This window comes from Giraffa tippelskirchi, chromosome 1 (genome assembly GCF_054371585.1).
Source record: "Giraffa tippelskirchi isolate mGirTip1 chromosome 1, T2T-mGirTip1v1.2.pri, whole genome shotgun sequence".
NCBI classification, from domain to species: domain Eukaryota; kingdom Metazoa; phylum Chordata; class Mammalia; order Artiodactyla; family Giraffidae; genus Giraffa; species Giraffa tippelskirchi.
The window spans coordinates 202587028-202607983 of record NC_137275.1 but is presented as its reverse complement, the minus strand read 5'-3'; the positions used below and the strand labels follow the sequence as shown (position 1 = coordinate 202607983).

Sequence of the window (20956 nt, the reverse complement as noted above, 5' to 3'; positions counted from 1 at the left end):
AAGTGGAAATAAAGTGGGCTTGGTGTTGCCACAAAGCTACAAAATGCAGCTTAGCTCAGGGAAGCGGATTCCATTTGGGAGAGAGCAAATTAGAATGCAGGCTCCAGGGCAACTTAAGAGGGCTCCTTTTGCCAGGAAAGAAGGGGAGCAGGCGAGGAAAGGAAGAGAGAGGGCAGTGGGGAGATACAGTGATGGAGTACGTAGGGCCCAGCCGTGAGAGCACAGTGTCACCCTGAGAATTTACAGCATCCAGCCGTCCTCCCCAGGCCTTGCCCCCAGTATGACCTCTCGCCGCTCAGCACTGCACACTCAATAGGAAGACTCTGAACTCAGTGCCTGTTTACTTCCAAGGATTTTTCACACATTTCAAGAAGTTTTGTGTATTTTTTTCTAACCTTCCACCCTCCAGGCTCTGTAATATGCGTCTGCATTCTTAGCTTGTGCAAAGAGCATTTGTAACTCTAGGGACCCTGCCAGGCGTTTCTTGATTTGATTTTTGGAGGGGGTGGAGGGAGGCGTGGCAAGAATCATCAAGTGCATACTGAGTGGAGCAACAAAGAAAATACCATTTTGTGTTTTCTTGATTTAAACACAAACCATAAAGGCTGATTTGATACGCTGACAAGGTTTACTTGGTCAAAAACCAAACCAAAAAGAAGCGTGAACTGGAGTAGCATTCATTCTCCTGCTGCCATGAGGTGACACATGTTATCAGCCTGGTCTCCGCGTCAGTAGCTGTTTGCTCCACAACTATTGACAGGATAAAAATGAGGGGAAAACATCCACATCCACAAGGACTTGCCCCACCAGAACTCCCTGGGGCAAGAAGAAAGCCAGTTTCTCTTCAAAAGCTTTGGCATGGTGATGAGAGTGTGACTCGGGAAGTGATTGGAATTAACTTGCTTGAAGATGAAGCTGCTAGAGAGTTTTAAATTGGAGTCTGGCACTCTATACACATAAAAAGTCACTGATTTGTGTCTGCTCGGAGCTATGAATTTCCATGTTATAAGTCTTTCTTTTTTTCTTTAGAGAGAAGTGCTAAATATTTAAAGGCTGCAGTGTCCAAGAAATTCATAAATGCTTTTTCAAAAATAATTTCATTCCATTCCAAAATTAGAAGTGGAGAAAGTCAAGAGAATCAACACAAGTTGTTAAAATGAGTATTCATGTTGAATCATGTCTTTGTTTCAAATTCATTTTTGATTCTTGATAAGCCCTAAGTGGAGGTGACATATTATTCACCCACCAGAGCTAAAGGTGATAAAACAGGTCCTGGAGATGAAATGGCTTCCCCAGAATTCCTCTCACCATGGAGGGTGGTGGGGAAAGTTCTGGGCCTCTGGGTCTCTTCCCACATTGGAATGCAAACTGCCATTCTGGGAATGTCAGTTGCATGGCTGATAATTTCATGCTTTTGCTTGAGGAAGAAGCATTCAGGAAATGTGCCTCAGGCATATTTAGTTTGTTGAAAAACTAAGAATGTCACTTATAGGGTTTGGCCACCTACTTGGCACTGGGAACTTAATATAGCATTGTTATTTTTCTGTGGAGCCAGAATGCTAAATCTGATTGCTGAATAATTCTTGGGTTTGGTTTTCAGAAAGAAGCATCTATATTTGATGCCCAGCAGCACTATAAAAGAACAACATCAGCAGCATATTTTTCATTTTCTAGAAGGCATAGAATTTGGCTAAGGGAATTTTAAAAAACAGCTATTAATAAATCTGCATGCCCAAGATTCAAAAACTTGCTAGTGTCCTGAACAAATTTAAAAGTCACTATGCCTGGCCCATCCCTCTCTCCCTCCTGGGCTCAGTCGAGAACTGATCGCATTGGACTGGATACTGGCATGTAGAGATGCACTGACTTTCCACATAATGTTCATCTTCATGCTTTCTTCATTTTGCCATATTTCTTGGAGTTCACTATGTATATGTATATATCTTTTTCCTTAAGTGTATGGAATACAATTTACTTAGCAATTTCTCCTGTTGATGAGCATTTAGACTATTTCTAATCCAGTGGTCCAAAAAAAAAGAAAACCTCAAACAAGTTTGAATTTACAACTCCCCAAGACTAGGTATTTTTATATATGTTTATTAACCACCTGTATTTCATTGGCTGTGAATCACCTTTTATTCTGTTTCTATCTCATTGTTTGTATTATTATATTATGGATTTGTAAGCACTCTTTGGGCTTTCCATGTGGCTCTAGTGGTAAAGAACCCACCTGCTGATGCAGGTAAAGAGACCTGGGTTCAATCCCTGTGTTGGGAAGATGCCTTGGAGGAAGGCATGGCGAGCCACTCCAGTATTCTTGCCTGGAGAATCCCATAGACAGAGGAGCCTGGCAGGCTGCAGTCCATAGGGTCGCACAGAGTCGGACACGACTGAGGCAACTTAGCACGCATGTAAGCACTCTTTATATAATCTGTATACTAACTCTTTGTTTACTAAATAATTTCTTCCTGTCTGTCACTTGTCTCCTTCAAATATTTCAGAACAGTTCTCTTGCACTTTCTTTTAACATAAACTTGAGATTCAACTTGTCAATTTCAACCAAAAAAAAGAACCTACTGGGATTCTGACTCAAATGAATGTATGTTATTTGGGAAGAACTAAAACCTTTTTAATTGATGTTATAGTAGAAGAATGGTATGTTTCATCAGTTATTCAAAATTCTTTAGGTTCTTCTTCAAGGTTCAACTGTAGATTTCTAAGCATTAAGGAAATATTTTCTATCAAGTTAGTGAGGATTGTTTACTTAATTAGAAAAGGGTGTTAAATATTTTATAGTATTTTTTGCATCCATTGAAAGAATATATGGTTTTTCTATCTACTAAGGACATAAATTATACCAATAAATTTTTCTGATACTGAAAAATCCTTACATTCCAGGTATGCACTCTAATTTTCATAATATTTAACATCTTTAATATACAATTAGAATTAGTGAACAATTACTTTATTTAGGATTTTCACATTTAGATTCATAAATGAAGTGTATCTGTGAGTTTTTTCTTGTATTGTCTCCACAGTTTTGGATAAAGATTATACTAGCTTCCTACAGTATGGCAACCCACTCCAGTACTCTTGCCTGGAAAATCCCATGGATGGAGGAGCCTGGTAGGCTGCAGTCCCTGGGGTCTCGAAGAGTCCGACACGACTGAGCGACTTCAATTTCACTTTTCACTTTCATGCACTGGAGAAGGAAATGGCAACCCACTTCAGTGTTCTTGCCTGGAGAATCCCAGGGACGGGGGAGCCTGGTGGGCTGCCGTCTATGGGGTCGCACAGAGTCGGAGACAACTGAAGTGACTTAGCAGTAGCAGCAGCACAGTAAGTTGGGATACATGTCTCATTCTCCATTTACTGGGAAAATATACATAAGATGGACATTATTCCTTGCATGTTTGGTAAAACCCACATGTACCATCTGAGTCTGGGGTGTTTTTTTGGCAAGAGGAAGTCTTAGTTCATTTACACTGCTATAATAAAATACCACAGACTGGGTGGCTTCAAAACAACTGACATTTATTTCTCACAGTTCTGGAGGTTGAAGAGGCCAACAAGGTCAGTGAGGACTCTCTTCCAGGTCACAGCCTTCTCACTGTATCCTCAACATGGCAGAACAGGTGAGGGAGCTCCATTGATTTCCTTTGTAAAGTCACTAAACCCATTTATGAGGCTCCACCTAAAGACCTAATCACCTCCAAAAGGCCTGCCTACTAATACCATCGCCTTGGGCATTAGGATTCTAACCTGAATTTTGGGAGGACACAAACATTCAGACTTCAGCATGCGGTGTTTTTGAAAGGAGGTTATCACACTAAGCCAGGTGTTCTAGTAGGCCACTTTCTTTTATACTTCCTTCTGTTTCCATGATTTAAAGTGGATTCTTGCTGCATGTCAGTTGTGTTTGTTCTCAAGCCTGCTTATGACAGTGTACCTGTTGCAATAATTTTATTTAGTTTAGTATTATATAAACAAATGGAAAAAGTATTTTTTAAAAAAGGTTTTCACTTTTATGAAGAATAAATTGAAGCTTTAGGAGGACTAGATAGAGACGAGTCACTAAGATAAATGGTTTAGATTTAAGGGTGCTACCACACTCCAGTATTCTTGCCTGGAGAATCCCATGGACAGAGGAGCCTGGCAGGCTACAGTCCATAGGGTCGCTAGGAATCAGATATGACTAAAACGACTCACCACCACCACTGTGCTAATACAACTAGAAATGATGGGTGGGACAAGAATAACAAATATCATATCTTTGTTACTGCAAGTGTGGTCCATGGACCAGTAGCAGCAGTATCACCTGGAAGCCCACTAAAAATGCTGAATATCAGGCCCATTCCCCAGACCCACTGTCATCTTTGGCATTTGTACAAGATCCTGAAGAGATGCACAAATACATTAAAGTCTAAGATGCTCTGATGTCAAAGAATTCCACAATCAGATTGCATTTACTGTCTTAACATTTCTTCCTCTGTATTTTAAAAATTGAAACTGGAAATTGTTGACACTGAAGTATAGGTGTGGTTTATGTAAAAAAGAGGATGTCTATTTTTACTCAGCAGATTTGTTTTCAAAGAAAAGACCATGACCCTACATTAAAAGATTGGTAAGTGAATATATGTTTTTATGTTTTCAATTACAGTAAAATATTTGCAGTTTGACATTTTTTAGTGATTTCTCCCTTTAGCACACTTTTTCACTTAATCGACTGACTACAGGTCTAGACTGTGATGGATAAGAGGGATTCTAATATAATTCATGCTTTCTAGATTATCATGGCTTTCATCTAGAGTCCCAAAAATGTTGGCATAGAGTTTTATTCAATTATAATCTTTTTCATCAGTGCAGTTGTGGAAACTTTTCCACTTCTATTTATGTGTGTCCAGTTTTTGCTGTTTCGGGGTTTTTTGTTTGTTCTATTTTTGTTTTTACTTGTTCAGAATAGCCAGAAATCTATTTAAATTATCTTTTATTTTTGAAGCACTGTCTTTCACTATTTTTTGTTTGACTTTATCATTCTGTTTCTGTCTCTCCTATTTTCTAATGCCAGGGTTGAAGACTACAAATTTTCCTCTGACAATTGCTTTGTCTGTATCCTTCATGATGTGGTACCCTCAAGGACATTACTTCTAAATCCATAGCTTATAAATTTAGTTTTTATTTTCTCTTCATTTGAAGGGTGTTTTTAAATATAAAAAAAAGAACTATTTTGCCAGTTTTTTATATCAAAGCCTAATTTTTTTTTATTTTTTGTAGCTTCTTCAGAAAATGTGGCCTATATAAATTTCTGCATTCTGGAATTTATTGAGATTTTCTCTTTATTCTACTTTACCAACAATTTTTGTGAATGTTCCATTTGTATTTGAAAAGAAGGTATGGTCTCTCTTAGTATAAATGAAATGTGCGTGAGTGCATAGATTTATATACAGAGCTAATCAAGCTTGTTAATTAGGCTATTTTAATCTTCTATTTTTGTCTACTTGGCAAACACAGTTCACTGCTCATGTAGCCATTCCATTCCACTTCTATTTGCCCACACACTCTGATTTTGAAGTAAGCGGGTAGTAATAAGCCCAGGATAGGAGATGAGTCAAAATTAAGTCTACGTTAGAATTTCTCAACAGAAGTTTTGCTGACATCTTTGCTCCTGTTTTGGATGCTAGTGTAAGAACATAAGATCTAGAGCAACAGCAATCGTTTTGTGCGTTTTTTGACCATTAAGCATTTTTACTCAATAAACAGATCCCTTTTCTCACTACTCCTTGTATAGTCTTCATGTTTCTCCTGTGTTTATTTTTATTTGTGCTGGTGTGAGGAACCAGAGATTAAACTGCCAATTTCATGGATCATAGAGAAAGCAAGGAAATTACAAAAAAAAAATGTATTTCTGCTTCATTGACTACAAAAGCCTTTAACTGTGTGTATCACAACAAACTATAGAAAATTCTTAAAGAGATGGAAATATCAGACCACCTTACCTGTCCCCAGAGAAACCTGTATGTGAGTCAAGAAGCAATAGTTAAAACAGACATAGAACAACCGACTGGTTCAAAATTGGGAAAGGAATATGATAAGGCTGTGTATTGTCACCTTGCTTATTTAACTTACATGCAGAGCACATCATGTGAAATGAGCAGCTGGATGAAGCACAAGCTGGAATCAAGATTGCCAGGAGAAATATCAACAACTTCAGAATACACAGATGATAGCACTGTAATGGCAGAAAGTGAAGAGGAACTAATAAACAACTTGATAAAGGTCAAAGAGGAGAGTGAAAAAGCGGCTTAAAACTCAACATTCAAAAAACGAAGATCATGGCATCTGATCTCATCTCTTCATGGCAAACAGGAAGGGAAAAAGTGGAAACAGTGACAGATATTATTTTCTTGGGCTCCAGAATCACTGCGGATGGTGACTGCAGGCACGAAATTAAAAGATGTTTGCTCCTTGAAGGGAAAACTATGAAAACCTAGACAGTGTATTAAAAAGCAAAGACATCACTTCACCAACAAAGATCCATATAGTCAAAGCTATAGTTCTTCCAATAGTCATGTATGGATGTGAAAGGTGGACCGCAAAGAAGGCTGAGCACCAAAGAATTGATGCTTTCAAATTGTGGTGCTGAAGACTTTTGAGAGTCCTTTGGACAGCAAGGAGATCAAACCAGTCAACCTTAAAGGAAATCAACCCTGAATATTCATTGGAAGGACTGATGTTGAAGTTGAACCTCCAATACTTTGGCCACCTGATGTGAAGAGTTGGCTCATTGGAAAAGACCCTGATTCTGGGAAAGATTGAGGGCAGGAGGAGAAGGGGACAACACAGGATGAGATGGTTGGATAGAGCTACTGACTCAGTGGACACTAATCTGAACAGACTCTGGGAGATAGTGAAGGACAGGGAAGCCTGGTGTGCTGCAGTCCCCGGGGTTGCAAAGAGTCTGACACAAGACTGAACAACAACAACGTTTCTTTTTCAAAAGACCCCTCATAGGTTGTTTATGGGTGGTTTATTTCCTGAGTCCTTGGTGCTTAATGATGTCTATTGTTTGCCTTCTGTTTCACATTATGTTGACTTTGGGCATGAGCTGCCTAAACCCTCCTGCCCTCATAGTATCTTATTATTTGTTTTGCTTCAATTTTGTTTTTTCCCTAGAATCTGATACTGTCTGCCCATCTGTCTTTCAGAATTATTCCAAAACTCTCTTACACGCATGGCATTCTTTTGTTTCCCTGCATTATTAAGGAACTGATTTGGGGGAGGGGGTTTGGTCATTTTGTTGGAATTGAAGCTGAAATGAGGGTGGATGTGTGAGCTCAGTCAGTCATATTTCAGTATCAAAATTTTGTTACAGAAAAATCAATAATTCATTTTTTAGAAATGTATATGGAGATAATGGTCTCCAAATGATACCATCTGGGCTCAGGGGTATACTGATGGCAGTTCTGAATTTTTTTTTCCTCCCTCTCAGCTATGCTTTACATTCCTTGTTCTGTGGGCTCTCTTCTGGTACCACTGATAGTATATGCTTTCTTCTAAGCAGATTTCTCAGCCTAAACAAAGGATTAAAACACAAGTACACATTGCACCTGAGAATGGGCCAGGAGTGATGCCCAGAAACACATCAATATAGATTTGCACAGCTGTTCACTGGACTACTTATCCAATTCCCAGGCAACGTTTTCTTCAAGGAAAAATTTGATCTCACAGGTATATTTTAGGCAGCTCTTGTTCAGAGAGCAGGATATTTTGAAAGTAAATGATAGAGTCACCGTGTAGCTCAGGGTTACACAGACCTGTTCCCAGCTCTAAGCAGAAAGCCCCAGACTCTAATGTCAGGGTTTGGAAGCAGCTGAACTAAACAGGTTAGGGGCTCAGAGCCCACATCCCTGCTCCCTGTGTGACTCAGAATACACTGTGGAGCCTCACCAGACCTCATGGCCATAACAGTGAGATGATGGTGTAGTAGTCTACTTCATGGAACCACTGTGATGACTAAATTGTACGCACAGCACTAAGAGCTGTGACTGCAATCACTGCCTGTCCTGTGACCAGCCTCAAATTCCAAGCTGAAGCCGAGAAGCTTCCACCTTCAGTATGTGCCAGGACCAACATAGTTCTTAGGTAAATTTAAGTCTTAAATACAGCTGTCTATAGGTACACAAAACAAACACACAAGCTCCTCAAACTACACAATGGTATGTGTGTATTCATGTCTTATACATGCATATGCTTATATACCTGCATTTGTGTTTATATGTGTGCATGCTCATGTCATATGTGCATATGTGCTTATGTATGTTCATTTGTGTGTGTACATGAGTGTACATGGATAAATGTGTAATGTATGTATATGTTTGTATCTCACTTGTATATGTGCTTATGTATGGGTGCTTGTGTATGTCCGTAGATGTGTGTGTACATGCATATATAAGTATGCAAATGTGTATATGGGCATATATGTCTGTCCACTTGATCATGTGTGTGTCTATATATGTCTGGAGGGATAGTGCATGGCATAGAGAATCTCTTTCCTACAGCCCAACCTGTGTATCTTGAATTTTTATGCTTTACAAGCATCACTAAAACTTTTTGTCACGTGCAACTATGCTGATGCTCACTCTCAGTGTCCAAAATGATGTCCCTGCTATCATTACAGGGTTTGCATTAGAATAAGTATTACATTAGTGGGACTGTTTAGACTGTGCTTATGTCTCAAGAGACTCCACAGCATGATCTTGAGATACTTAAGTCTGCCATATGTGTTTCCCATTTAAATAAAATACCAAGATAACTCCATTATGTGATTGACAACAAGGAAACGGGAGGCACAGATTATCATTTCACCTAAAAGAAAAAATGTATTCCAAAAATATGTATGGATCAGTTTCCTAAATTGGTTTATAATTTATAGAAGAAATTGTCCTTTAAGCATCTTCCATAATATTAATGTCCTTCTAAATCCATAATCAACTTTCTTTCCATCTGTTTTATCAATTTTCCAAGTTGGCATGAATTAGACTCTCTCCGAAGCTCTTCTCTCCCCCCAATTTATTATAAAATTCAATTATGATATAATATTAACTACGTGTAATTGAAGAAGCTTCCCATAGAATGTCAGACAGAGGTTTGAGTATTAGGTTTATCATCTATTTAGTGACACAAGCTTCCTCAGCAAAACAGGCATATTTTAATAGTAAGTGCAACCCAGATCATCATACAAAGCAGGCAAGTATATGTGAGATGCCATAGTCTTGTCAGTATTTTGATGAAGCTATCCACCTCCTGTGCAGATATGTAACTTAAAGCCTGGAGAAGGTACTATCTTAGTTTGTTTGGGCTGCTGTAACAAATCCTCGCAGACTGGGTACTTATCAACAGCAGAAATTTACTTCTCACAGTTCTAGAGGCTGGAAGTCTGAGATCAGGCAGAGAGGGAAAGTACACTCTTTCGTGATACTTGCAAAGGCAGTAATCCCACAGGGGTGCAGGTGGAGGTCCACCCTTGTGACATCAGCTAACCCAAATTACCTCCCAATATCATTACATTGTGGAGAAGGAAATGGAAACTCACTCTAGTATTCTTGCCTGAAGAATTCCATGGACAGAGGAACCTGGTGGGTCACAATCCATGGGGTCGCAAAGAGTTGGACATGACTGAGCGACTGACACACACATACACGTCATTACATCAGGGGGTAGGGTTTCAATATGTGAATTTGGGTGACAGACACTCAGCCCATAATAGGTGTCTATCTGCGTTGCAAAGTTCTCTCAAACCACCTCAGGTTGACACGGATGTATGGACAGAGTTGGTGGGATGGCGTCCAGAAGCATGCTGCCTAACCTAGCCTGGCAAGGGAGCTGATGGCCCCTCGACAGTAAGAGCCGGAGCACACTGCCTCACCTGGAAGCCTCAACAAAGGCTGCCAGCTCCCGGACATGTTGCACATACCATTGTCTGCAGTCACAAGATGGGCAGCACCCTGCTTGTGACCCCAGGGAGCCAGTGCCAGACAAGGTGACCTTTACCAAGATTGCCACAGGAAACCAACTCCTTCCCTGCTGGCCAGAAAAAATGACAGCTCACTTCATTTCTGCCTCTAATGCTGCGAGGGCACCTCTGGAACCCCAGGTACATGAGCACCTAAGCAATGCAGGTGTTAACCTCTCAGCCCCTGCCTTCTGGGGAGGAGAGTGGAGGCCAATGTTGATCCATCCTATTCACATTTGCTGAATTCTAGAAGCCATGCAGAGGGGCTGTCCAACTGGAGACCACACCCTCCTATGTGGAGCCCAGTGTAATTTCCAAGAGGGAGTGCTCAGTCGAGAGAATCTAGAACCAGAGTGCCTGTGCAGTAGTCACTGGCCACATGTGACTGTGTGTACCTGAATGAGGACGTGCTCCAGATGTACAATACACGTCGGACCCCAAAGAATTTTGTATAAAACAATGTGAAAAATCTCATCAATAACATTTACATTGATTATGCTCACGACTTTGTTGCTGTTGTCCAGTCACTGAGTCATGTCCGATTCTTTGCGATCCCATGGATTGCACCACACCAGGCTTCCCTGTCCTTCATGATCTCCCGGAGTTTGCTCAAATTCATGTCCATCGAGTCGGTGATGCCATCCAACCATCTCACGCTCTGTCATCTTCTCTTCCTGCCCTCAATCTTTCCCAACATCAGGGTCTTTTCCAATGAGCCAGCTCTTCACATCAGGTGGCCAAAGTATTGGAGCTTCAGCTTCAGTACTAGTCCTTCCAATGAATATTCAGGGTTGATTTCCTTCAAGATTGTCTGGTTTGATCTCCTTGCTGTCCAAGGGACTCTCAGGAGTCTTCTCCAGCACCACAGTTTGAAAGCATGAATTCTTTGGTGCTCCAGCCTTCTTTATGGTCCAATTCTCACATCTGTACATGACTACTGGAAAAAGCATAACTTTAACTATACAGACCTTTGTTGGCAGAGTGATGTCTCTGCTTTTTAATGTGTTGTCTAGATTGTCATAGCTTTTCTTCCAAAGAGCAAGCAACTTTTAATTTCATGGCTGCAGTCACCATCCACAGTGATTTTGGAGCCCAAGAAAATAATATCTGTCACTGTTTCCATTTTTCTCCATCTATTTGCTGTGAAGTGATGGGACCAGATGCCATGATCTTTGTTTTATGAGTGTAGAGTTTTAAGCCAGGTGTTTCACTCTCCTCTTTCACCTTCATCAAGAGGCTTTTTAGTTCCTCTTCACTTTCTGCCATTAGGGTGGTGTCATCTGCATATCTGAGATTATTGATATTTCTCCTGGCAATCTTGATTCTGGCTTGTGCTTCATCTAGCCTGGCATTTAGCATGATGTACTCTGCATATAAGTTAAATAAGCAGGTGACAACATACAGCCTTGACATATTCCTTTCCCAATTTTGAACCAGTCAGTTGTGTCATGTCTGGTTCTAACTGTTTCTTCTTGACCTGCATTCAGGTTTCTCAGGATACATGGGGTTTAACAAAATGTATTATTAAAATCAATTTCACATCAAGGGATGAATGGAGGAAGAAAATATAGAATATCCAGACAATAGAATATTACTCCATCTTAAAAAAGATGGACATTCTGGCACATGCTCCCCACCTGGATGTACCTTGAGGACAATATGTTAATAAAAGAAGCCAGAAGCAGAAGGATGAATACTATATTATTCCACTTAGATGAAGCAACTAAAGTAGTCAAATTCACAGAGACAGAAAGTAGAATAGAGGTTAGTAGTTAAAGAGGAGATGAGTGAGGTACAGAGTTTCAGTTGGGGAAGATGAAAGAAGTTTTACAGAAGGATGGTGTTGTTGGTTGCAACAGTATGAATGTATTTAATGCCACAGAGCTATACACTTTAAAAAAGGACTAAAATGGCACATGGTACTCTTGCCTGGAAAATCCCATGGACGGAAGAGCCTGGTGGGCTGCAGTCCATGGAGTCGTGAAGAGTCGGACACGACTGAGCGACTTCACTTTCACTTTTCACTTTCATGCATTGGAGAAGGAAACAGCAACCCACTCCAGTGTTCTTGCCTGGAGAAGCCCAGGGACAGGGGAGCCTGGTGGGCTGCTGTCTATGGGGTTGCACAGAGGCTGACAAGACTGAAGCAACTTAGCAGCAGCAGCAGCAGCAGTTTACTTATTTCCATTGGACAGCCTAGGCCATCCAGGCTAAGACACTTCCTTAACCAAATGACCAAGGTTAACACCACCAATAATAACACATAGCAATATTATGTACCCCTGACATGCTGCCCAGAGAAAGACAAGATATCATCTTTCTATCAAATCATAGGAAATGACCAACAAATCCAAACTGAGGGACATCCTATGAAATAACTGGTTGGCGCTCTTCAAAATTGTCAGGAAGTGAAAGACAAGGAAACACTGAGGAACTGTCACAGATTGGAGGGAATGAAGGAGAAAGAGTTAAGCACAATATGGGTAAATGTGGAGGGCTGAATAAAGTCTGTGGTTTAGTTCATAGTGTTGTGCCCATTGACCTTAGGAGAAACTGGGTGAAGAATATACAGTTACTCTGATCTATTTTTGCTACATTTCTATAAGTCTAAAATTATATCAGATTTTAAAAGTTAATATAAATGAAGTCTATTGTCATACAGTTGTAATGTAATATATGTATAATATATATTATAATATGTTATCTACAATATCTATCTGTCTTTCTCACATCTTTTTGTATCCATTCATTCATTGATGGGCACTTAAATTGTTTTCACAACTTGGCTGTTGTAACTGCCACAATGAATATGGGTGCATATATATTTTCAGATTAGTGTTTTCATATTTTTTGGATAAATACTCAAAAAAGAGACACAGAATCATAGGTAGTTTTATTCTTAATTTTTTGAGGAAACTTCATACTTTTCCCACAGTCGTTACACCAATTTATATTCCCACCAACAGTATACGAGGGGACCCTTTTCTTCCACATCCTCATCAGAACTTGGTATTTCTTGGCTTTTTGATAATAGCCATTCTAACAGGTGTGAGGTGATATCTCAGCCAAGTTTCTGTTTTTCGAAACAATTAGTGTTGTTGGACATCTTTTTTGTGGGCTTGTTTACCTGTACATCTTCCTTGGAAAAATGTCTATTTAGCTATTCTGCCCAGTTTTCAATCAGGTTGTTTATTTGTTGTTGAGTTGTACAAGTTTTTATATATTTTAGATACTAACCCCTTGTTGGATATATCATTTGCAAATATACTCTTCCATTTGATAGGTTGACTTTTCATTCTGTTGATGGTTTCCTTTGCTATGCAGAAGCTTTTTAGTTTGATATAGTCCCATTTGTTTGTTTTTGCTTTTGTTTCCCTTGCCTGAGGACACATATCCTGAAAAATATTGCTGATATCAAAGTCAAAGAATGTACTGCTTATGCTTTCTTCTAGAAGTTTTATGGTTTCAGATCTTATGTTCAAGCTTTTAATGTAAAATTTTAGTTGATTTTTGTGTATGGTGTGAGTTAGCAGTCTATTTTGATTTTTTTAAACGTGGATGTATAGTTATCCCAACATTTATTGAGATTATCCTTTCACAATTTTATATTGTTTGGTCATTTGTCCACGTATGCATGGTTTATTTCTAGGTTCACAGTCTGTTCTGTTGATTTATGAATCTGTATTTCTGCCAATTCCATGTTGTTTTGATTACTTTGCTTTGTAATATAGTTTGAAATCAGGGAGTGTGATACCTCCAGGTTTGTTACTTTTTCTCAGGATTGATTTCACTCACTATTATGGGCCTTTTGTGGGTCTGTATAACTTTTAGAAATTTTTGTTCTATTTTTCTGAAAAATGATCTTGATGTTTTCATAGGGATTGTATCTTGTCTTTATCTGGTTTCCCTCACTGCCTTGTTCATAGTATGGCCAAGGTGGTCTTGAGCTACAAGTGGTGCGGCAGTTTTGACTTCTAACTATAGGATTCTTACAGAAACCTTGTTAGAAACATGTAGAAAATGAGCTAAAACCAACTCTGGAAATTAGGATCAGAAGGGCATCTCCTCCAATTGAAAAACAAAATACACAATGAATAGATAAAAAAGATGTGATGTCTACACACACACACACATACACAATGGACTATTACTCAGCCATAAAAAAGAGCAAAATAATGTCATTTGCCAGAACATGGATGGGCCTAGAGATTATCATATTATGTGAAGTCAGACAGACACAAAAAGACAAATACCATATGATATCACTTATCAGTTCAGTTCAGTCACTCAGGCGTGTCTGACTCTTTGCAACCCCATGAACCGCAGCATGCCAGGCCTCCCTGTCCATCACCAACACCCAGAGTCCACCCAAACTCATGTCCATTGAGTCGGTGATGCCATCCAACCATCTCATCCTCTGTCATCCCCTTCTCCTCCTGTCCTCAATCTTTCCCAGCATCAGGGTCTTTTCAAACGAGTCACCTCTTCACACGAGGTGGCCAAAGTACTAGAGTTTCAGCTTCAACATCAGTCCTTCCAATGAACATTCAGGACTGATCTCCTTTAGGATGGACTGGTTGGATCTCCTTGCAGTCCAAGGGCCTCTCAAGAGTCTTCTCCAACACCACAGTTCAAAACCATCAATTCTTCGGTGCTCAGCTTTCTTTATAGTTCAACTCTCACATCCATACATGACTACTGGAAAAACCATAGCCTTAACTAGACGGACCTTTGTTGACAAAATAATGTCTCTGCTTTTTAATATGCTGTCTAGGTTGGTCATGACTTTCCTTCCAAGGAGTAAGCGTATTTTAATTTCATGGCTGCAGTCACCATCTGTAGTGATTTTGGAGCTCCAAAAAATAAAGTCAGACACTGTTTCCACTATTTCCCCATCTATTTGCCATGAAGTGATGGGAACAGATGCCATGATCTTAGTTTTCTGAACGTTGAGCTTTAAGCCAACTTTTTCACTCTCCTCATTCACTTTCATCAAGAGGCTTTTTAGTTCCTCTTCACTTTCTGCCATAAGGATGGTGTCATTTGCATATCTGAGGTTATTGATATTTCTCCCGGCAATCTTGACTCCAGCTTGTGCTTCTTCCAGCCCAGCGTTTCTCATGATGTACTCTGCATATAAATTAAATAAGCAGGGTGACAATATACAGCCTTGACGTACTCCTTTTCCTATTTGGAACCAGTCTGTTGTTCCATGTCCAGTTCTAACTGTTGCTTCCTGGTCTGCATACAGGTTTCTCAAGAGGCAGGTCAGATGGTCTGGTATTCCCATCTCTTTCAGAATTTTCCAGTTTATTGTGATCCACACAGTCAAAGGTTTTGGCATAGTCAATAAAGCAGAAATAGATGTTTTTCTGGAACTCTCTTGCTTTTTTGATGATCCAGCAGATGTTGGCAATTTGATCTCTGGTTCCTCTGCCTTTTCTAAAACCAGCTTGAACATCTGGAAGTTCCTGGTTCACATATTGCTGAAGACTGGCTTGGAGAATTTTGAGCATTACTTTACTAGCGTGTGAGATGAGTGCAATTGTGCAGTAGTTTGAGCATTCTTTGGCATTGTGTTTCCTTGGGATTGGAATGAAAACTGACCTTTTCCAGTCCTGTGGCGACTGCTGAGTTTTCCAAATTTGCTGGCATAGTGAGTGCAGCACTTTCACAGCATCATCTTTCAGGATTTGAAATAGCTCAACTGGAATTCCATCACCTCCACTAGCTTTGTTTGTAGTGATGCTTTCTAAGGCCCAGTTATAAGTGGAATCTAAAAAAAGATTCAAATGAATATTTACAAAACAGAAATAGACTCACAGACATAGGAAAAAAACTTATGGTTTCCAAAGTGGATGGGGGGAAGAGGCATAAATTAGGAACTTGGGATTAACATATACACGTTACTATATATAAAATAGGTAAAGAACAAGGAGCTATAGCACAGTGAATTATACTCAATATCATATAATAACCTATAATGGAAAATAATTTCAAAAGAATATACACACACATATATGAATCACTTTGCTATACACTTGAAACTAACACATTATAAATTAACTGTATTTCAATTTTAAAATATTGATATAAAAATAAAAAAGAAACAAAAAAGAAAGCAAAACAAAATGCACAGACTTCAGAATATGCATTTTAGTGACACTGATTTGATGGCTCAGAAGGTCTTTTTGAATTCCAATTTTCTTTTAGATAATTAATTTTATTCCTAAGTGAATCTGGGTGAGTAAATCATTTACTATTTGCTTAACGAGTCCTGGTTCATTGCCATATCTTTGAAGTTCTAAAATTACTCATAAAATTTATATATAAAGTTTATATTATTTTTTCCAAAGACCATTTCTGGGCCCCTCTAACACTTTTCCAGTTGGCTCTCTTTGTTACTTTCCATTAACTGTCAGCAGATCCCAGCTATTTTTCCCAAGGGGCAGTTTTATTTCCATATGTTTGTTTATTATTTTATTTAAAAATTACCAAGTGCTGAAAAATCACCTCAGAGTAGGAGGGAAGCATCATTATATGAAGCATGGTTTTAATTTTTATTTCTGAGTTTTTATATATTTTAGTTTTTTAAATGAGTATTGATTATTGACATGACAGAAAAGTAATAGATACAATGCCATAGTCATGGCTCTTACGGTCAGCTTTCATTTTGATTCCTGTATAGTGTAAGTATGCAGTGTCTGCTCTTGTATCACTCCTCTACGATTTTCAGATCTTTGTTTATTTCCGACACTAGGGAGCTTGAAGAAATGAAGCAGAGCTTAGTTGACAATAGGACAAGTTACTCATCAGGGTCATTACTCAGAGAGATCAGGAAGCCAGCAGGTACTGTGAATTGAGGCCCTGCTCTGCAATGTGTCCACAGAGCCACAGACAGAACCGTGGACCAACAGTTTTGAGAAGATATATACATGCTGACATGCGTGAAGGGCAAAGGAGAGGATACACGGAAAGTGCTTATGAAACAATTCAGTGCTCTTTCAGATAACACTCTGAGCCTCTTATCAGGTGCACCTGGAAGTTGTCTTACACGATGCTGAGAAAATGCTCTCACACTGGAAATGGGCTTTCTTCTGGTATCTTAGGCATGGAACTAAGCTAATGATCATGGTCTCTGTTCCTGGCATCACACAGGCCCAAGAACTTACCTGCTGACTTTCAGTCCCTTCCGTCCTCCTGTGCTCCTCTCTGTAGCTAATAGGAGTACGTCTGCAGATCACCTGTCCTGACACGCTGCCAGCTGGCTTCCTGATGAACCATTTGTGGGAGATCACAAGGAAAGGGGAAGCAAAATGCCCTTTTGTTCTGCTCCTGAAAAAAAAAACCTTTATGTGGGTTGATGAGTGTCCCCTTCAAAATTAATGTCCAGCCAGAACCTGTGCATATGCTCTTACTTGGCAATAGGGTCTTTAGATATATTCAAGTTAAGACAAGGTCATTCTCAATTAGGGTTGGCCCTAAACCCACTAGGATCAGTGTCCTTATGTGAAGAGGGAAATTTGGACCCAGAACCACAAGGAGACACCATGTGAATGTGAAGACAGATATTGGAGTGATGCCAAGGAATGCCAAGGATCACCAGCAACAGTCAAGGAAGGACCCTTCCCTTCCCTAAGCCTTCAGAGAGTGCATGGCCCTGATGACACCTTGATTTCTGACTTCTGGTCTCCAGAACTGTGGGAGAAGAAATGTCTGTGGTTTTAAGTTGCCTGTTTGTGGTATGTTGTTCTGGCCACCTCGGAAAACTCACATAGCCTCTCACACCAGCATTTGCAGAAGCACAACTCCAACTATAGCTACAGGCGGCCGCAGTCCACAGCACTGGGGAGCTTTCGACAGCAGTTGCTGGAGCGTGGATCCCTGGGCCCCTGAGCAGTAGCAGTGGTTTCAAGACAGCCTCCAGCCCAGCAGTGATCAGTGCAGAAGTGGCACGTTGGGAACACCCTTCCTTATGGTTGATGACTGAAGTTCAAGCAGCTAAGCAGCGAGCAACAGCCCCCAGGTAGAAAGAGTAGAAGTGTGATGCAAAGCTCTGACTCTCTCCACCTCACCATGCTCTGAAAACACCAATGCAAATTAGGCTCACTCACAGTATAGACCCTCAACAGTCACTTACATCTCAGAAACCCATGGTGTAGCCAAGAGGTTCCTAAGTCCTTGTTATCATTTTGTTAGTTAACAATTGATGGAGTGTCTATGAAGTGACATTTTGCTGGATGTTCTGGGCCACACAGATGAGTCGTTTCAGTTTCTGCTTTTGAGATGCTCATGGATGAGTTTAGTTAGGAATTTCAGGTACTACACTAGTCCCTAGGATCAAACCAAGTGGGAAGGGATGAAAGCCAGTCATCAAGTATCCTCAGCTCTCACCCTGAGCACATGCTAGGATGGCACTTCCTGATCCTTCCTGACCTCTCCTTGGTGACAGCAGCACTGAAGCAGTAGCTGTCCCGTCAGCCTAGGTGACTAAGTGACTATCGCAATGAACAAAGTCCTCTGTTAACACATGGTGGATACGCAGCATGAACCATCTGAAATGGCAAAGACCGTAAGGCTACTTGTCACTGCAGCGTAAAAAGCCTATTTGACTGGCTCAGCAAGTGAGATCAATTTCTACTTTTTAAATGTTTATAGTCTGTGAAGGAAAATGCACTCCTTTCTTCAAAGGGAGTCAGTAGATGTTGCAGTCACTGGCATAGAAATGTGCTAGAGAGAATGGGATGGCATTGTGGAATCAGTCAGGAAACTTCTAGAGGAAGTTCCAAACTTCTAAACTCAGTGGAGCTGAGGATGAGGGAGACACATGAACGATCAACTGTAATACGTGGTAACAGGTGGCAGAACAGGACAGGCAGGGGGCTGGGCTGCCCCAGATGGAGCGTGGCAGTCGAGGGCTGAGGCTAAGTCTCCTGGGGACCAGCACTGGAACCGGGTCTCAATAAGCAAGCTAAGAAGTCGGGGCAATGGGGAAGGGACTCTACACTGCGCCTTTGAACTGAAATCTCTCCACTCTGGAGCATGGCACTGTAATGTAAAAAGAGCTCACTGGCTGATCACAGGGTGAAGTGTAGGCAAATTGCAGAGAGAAGACATGTGTGAAAGGTTGGGGCCAAGAAAGGGTGTGTCTGTTCAGGGAAAGAGCCTGTTTTCTCTGTAGACCTTGCAAATTCAGACCATTCTTTAGTGTGTTCTGGGTACCACTTCCTCTGATCCTCACTCTCCCTCCAATCAGTGTGGGTGCTTCACAGAAACAAAGTAAATAGGGGATCTATATCTGCATTTATGTCTGGATCTATTTCTGTATCGTTTCTATCTATCTGTAGATATATATGGGGCTTTCCAGGTGGCACCAGTGGTAAAGAATCCGTCTGCCAATGTAGACTTGAGACACAGGTACAATTCCTGGGTCAGGAAAATCCCCTGGAGAAGGAAATGGCAACCCACTCCAGTATTCTTGCCTGGGAAATCCCGTGACAGAACAGCCTGCTGGGCCACAGTCCATGGAATCACAAGGAGAGTCAGATACAACTTGGCAACTAAACCGCCACAACCACCATAGATATATAGAGCCATACACACACACACACACACACACACACACACACACACACACACACATATATATATATATATATATATAGAGAGAGAGAGAGAGAGAGAGAGAGAGAAAGAGAAAGAGAGATTTATATATATATGTGCATGTAAAGAGATTTATTTCAAGGAGTTAGTTCACAGGCTTGTGCGGACTGGCAAGTCTTCAATCTGTAAGACAGGCGAGAGGCTGGAAACTCAGTCAGGAGATGAGACTGCAATCGTGAAACAGAATTTCTTCTCCTTTGGGAAATCTCAATTTTTAAGGCCCATTTCAATGGACTGGATGAGGCCCATCCACACTGTCAAGGACAATCTTTTTAAAATCAACTGACAGTTGACGTTAATTACATCTACCCCATACCTCCACAGCAGCACCTAGATTAATTGAGTAGCTGGTACTTTAGCCAACTGACACAGAAAACTACCTACACACCCTCCATACCATTTCTCCTGCTTCCTGCCTGAAGCCCTGGCTCCTTGGACATCCACGTCATCCTTTCCTTCTGAACCATCCTCTTCTCCTCTTCCAGTCCACGGCCTCCTGTTTCCAGGCTCCATCCCACACCACGAAGGAGACTGTGGAATCAGACTCACTTCTTTATTCCTGGGCCTATAGCTGGATATTTCCCATCAGTTATTTATCAGTGTACTTGTATAATCCACAGGTGATGAGCTAAGATACCCTAGGATCCCTAACTTTCAGCCCCACAAACCTAACCACTCACATTTCAGAAACCAAACCGACAGTAAACACGGTCTCAATACAATGACTACATCCTTGAACTGCCTAAACACCAAAAGGGGAACTCTTGCAATATGCCTGCATTTATTCCATCATGAAATGGAACCCTAACAAAATAATTACCTCTGGAAAACTAAGCTTGGGCACTTGCTTCCAGGGTGAGACTCAGCAGGCTGAACCCTGAATCTGCCACAGGGTGAATATTTCTGGCAAAAAATTTAGACTTGATTTTCAGGCCCTTGGACATTTGAAGGGCTGGGACACAAGTCAGCAGGTAAGATATCCTCTTTCATTTTATAGGTACCAAAATATCCAGTATTAATAGACACAGCTGTATCTAGATCTATGTATATCCACTCATCCATCCATCCATCTTCCATCCATCCACCTATGCACAAATATGTCCTTTGGCTCCCGTGCAGTCCTACTTACTTGCCAATAAAAATAAAGTCTTCAAGTTTTCCCTTGTTGACACACCACATAAAAATTGTCTTTTATTCAGTAATACAAATAAAGCCCCATAGTCGTATCAAGCCTTAAGGCGGTCCCCACCCTCTCAAACTCAGAATGGTGAGAGGTATCTG

At 40.5% G+C, this 20956-nt stretch overlaps 1 long non-coding RNA gene across 1 annotated transcript in view; it reads left to right on the top strand.

Moving 5' to 3' along the window:
- Positions 1–4570: 4570 nt before the first annotated feature.
- Positions 4571–20956, top strand: part of LOC145538858 (uncharacterized) — a 39712-nt gene continuing 23326 nt past the window's right edge. The window contains exon 1 of the long non-coding RNA XR_014077291.1: positions 4571–4624. This is a non-coding gene — a long non-coding RNA (uncharacterized LOC145538858). The remainder of the gene's footprint in view (positions 4625–20956) is intronic.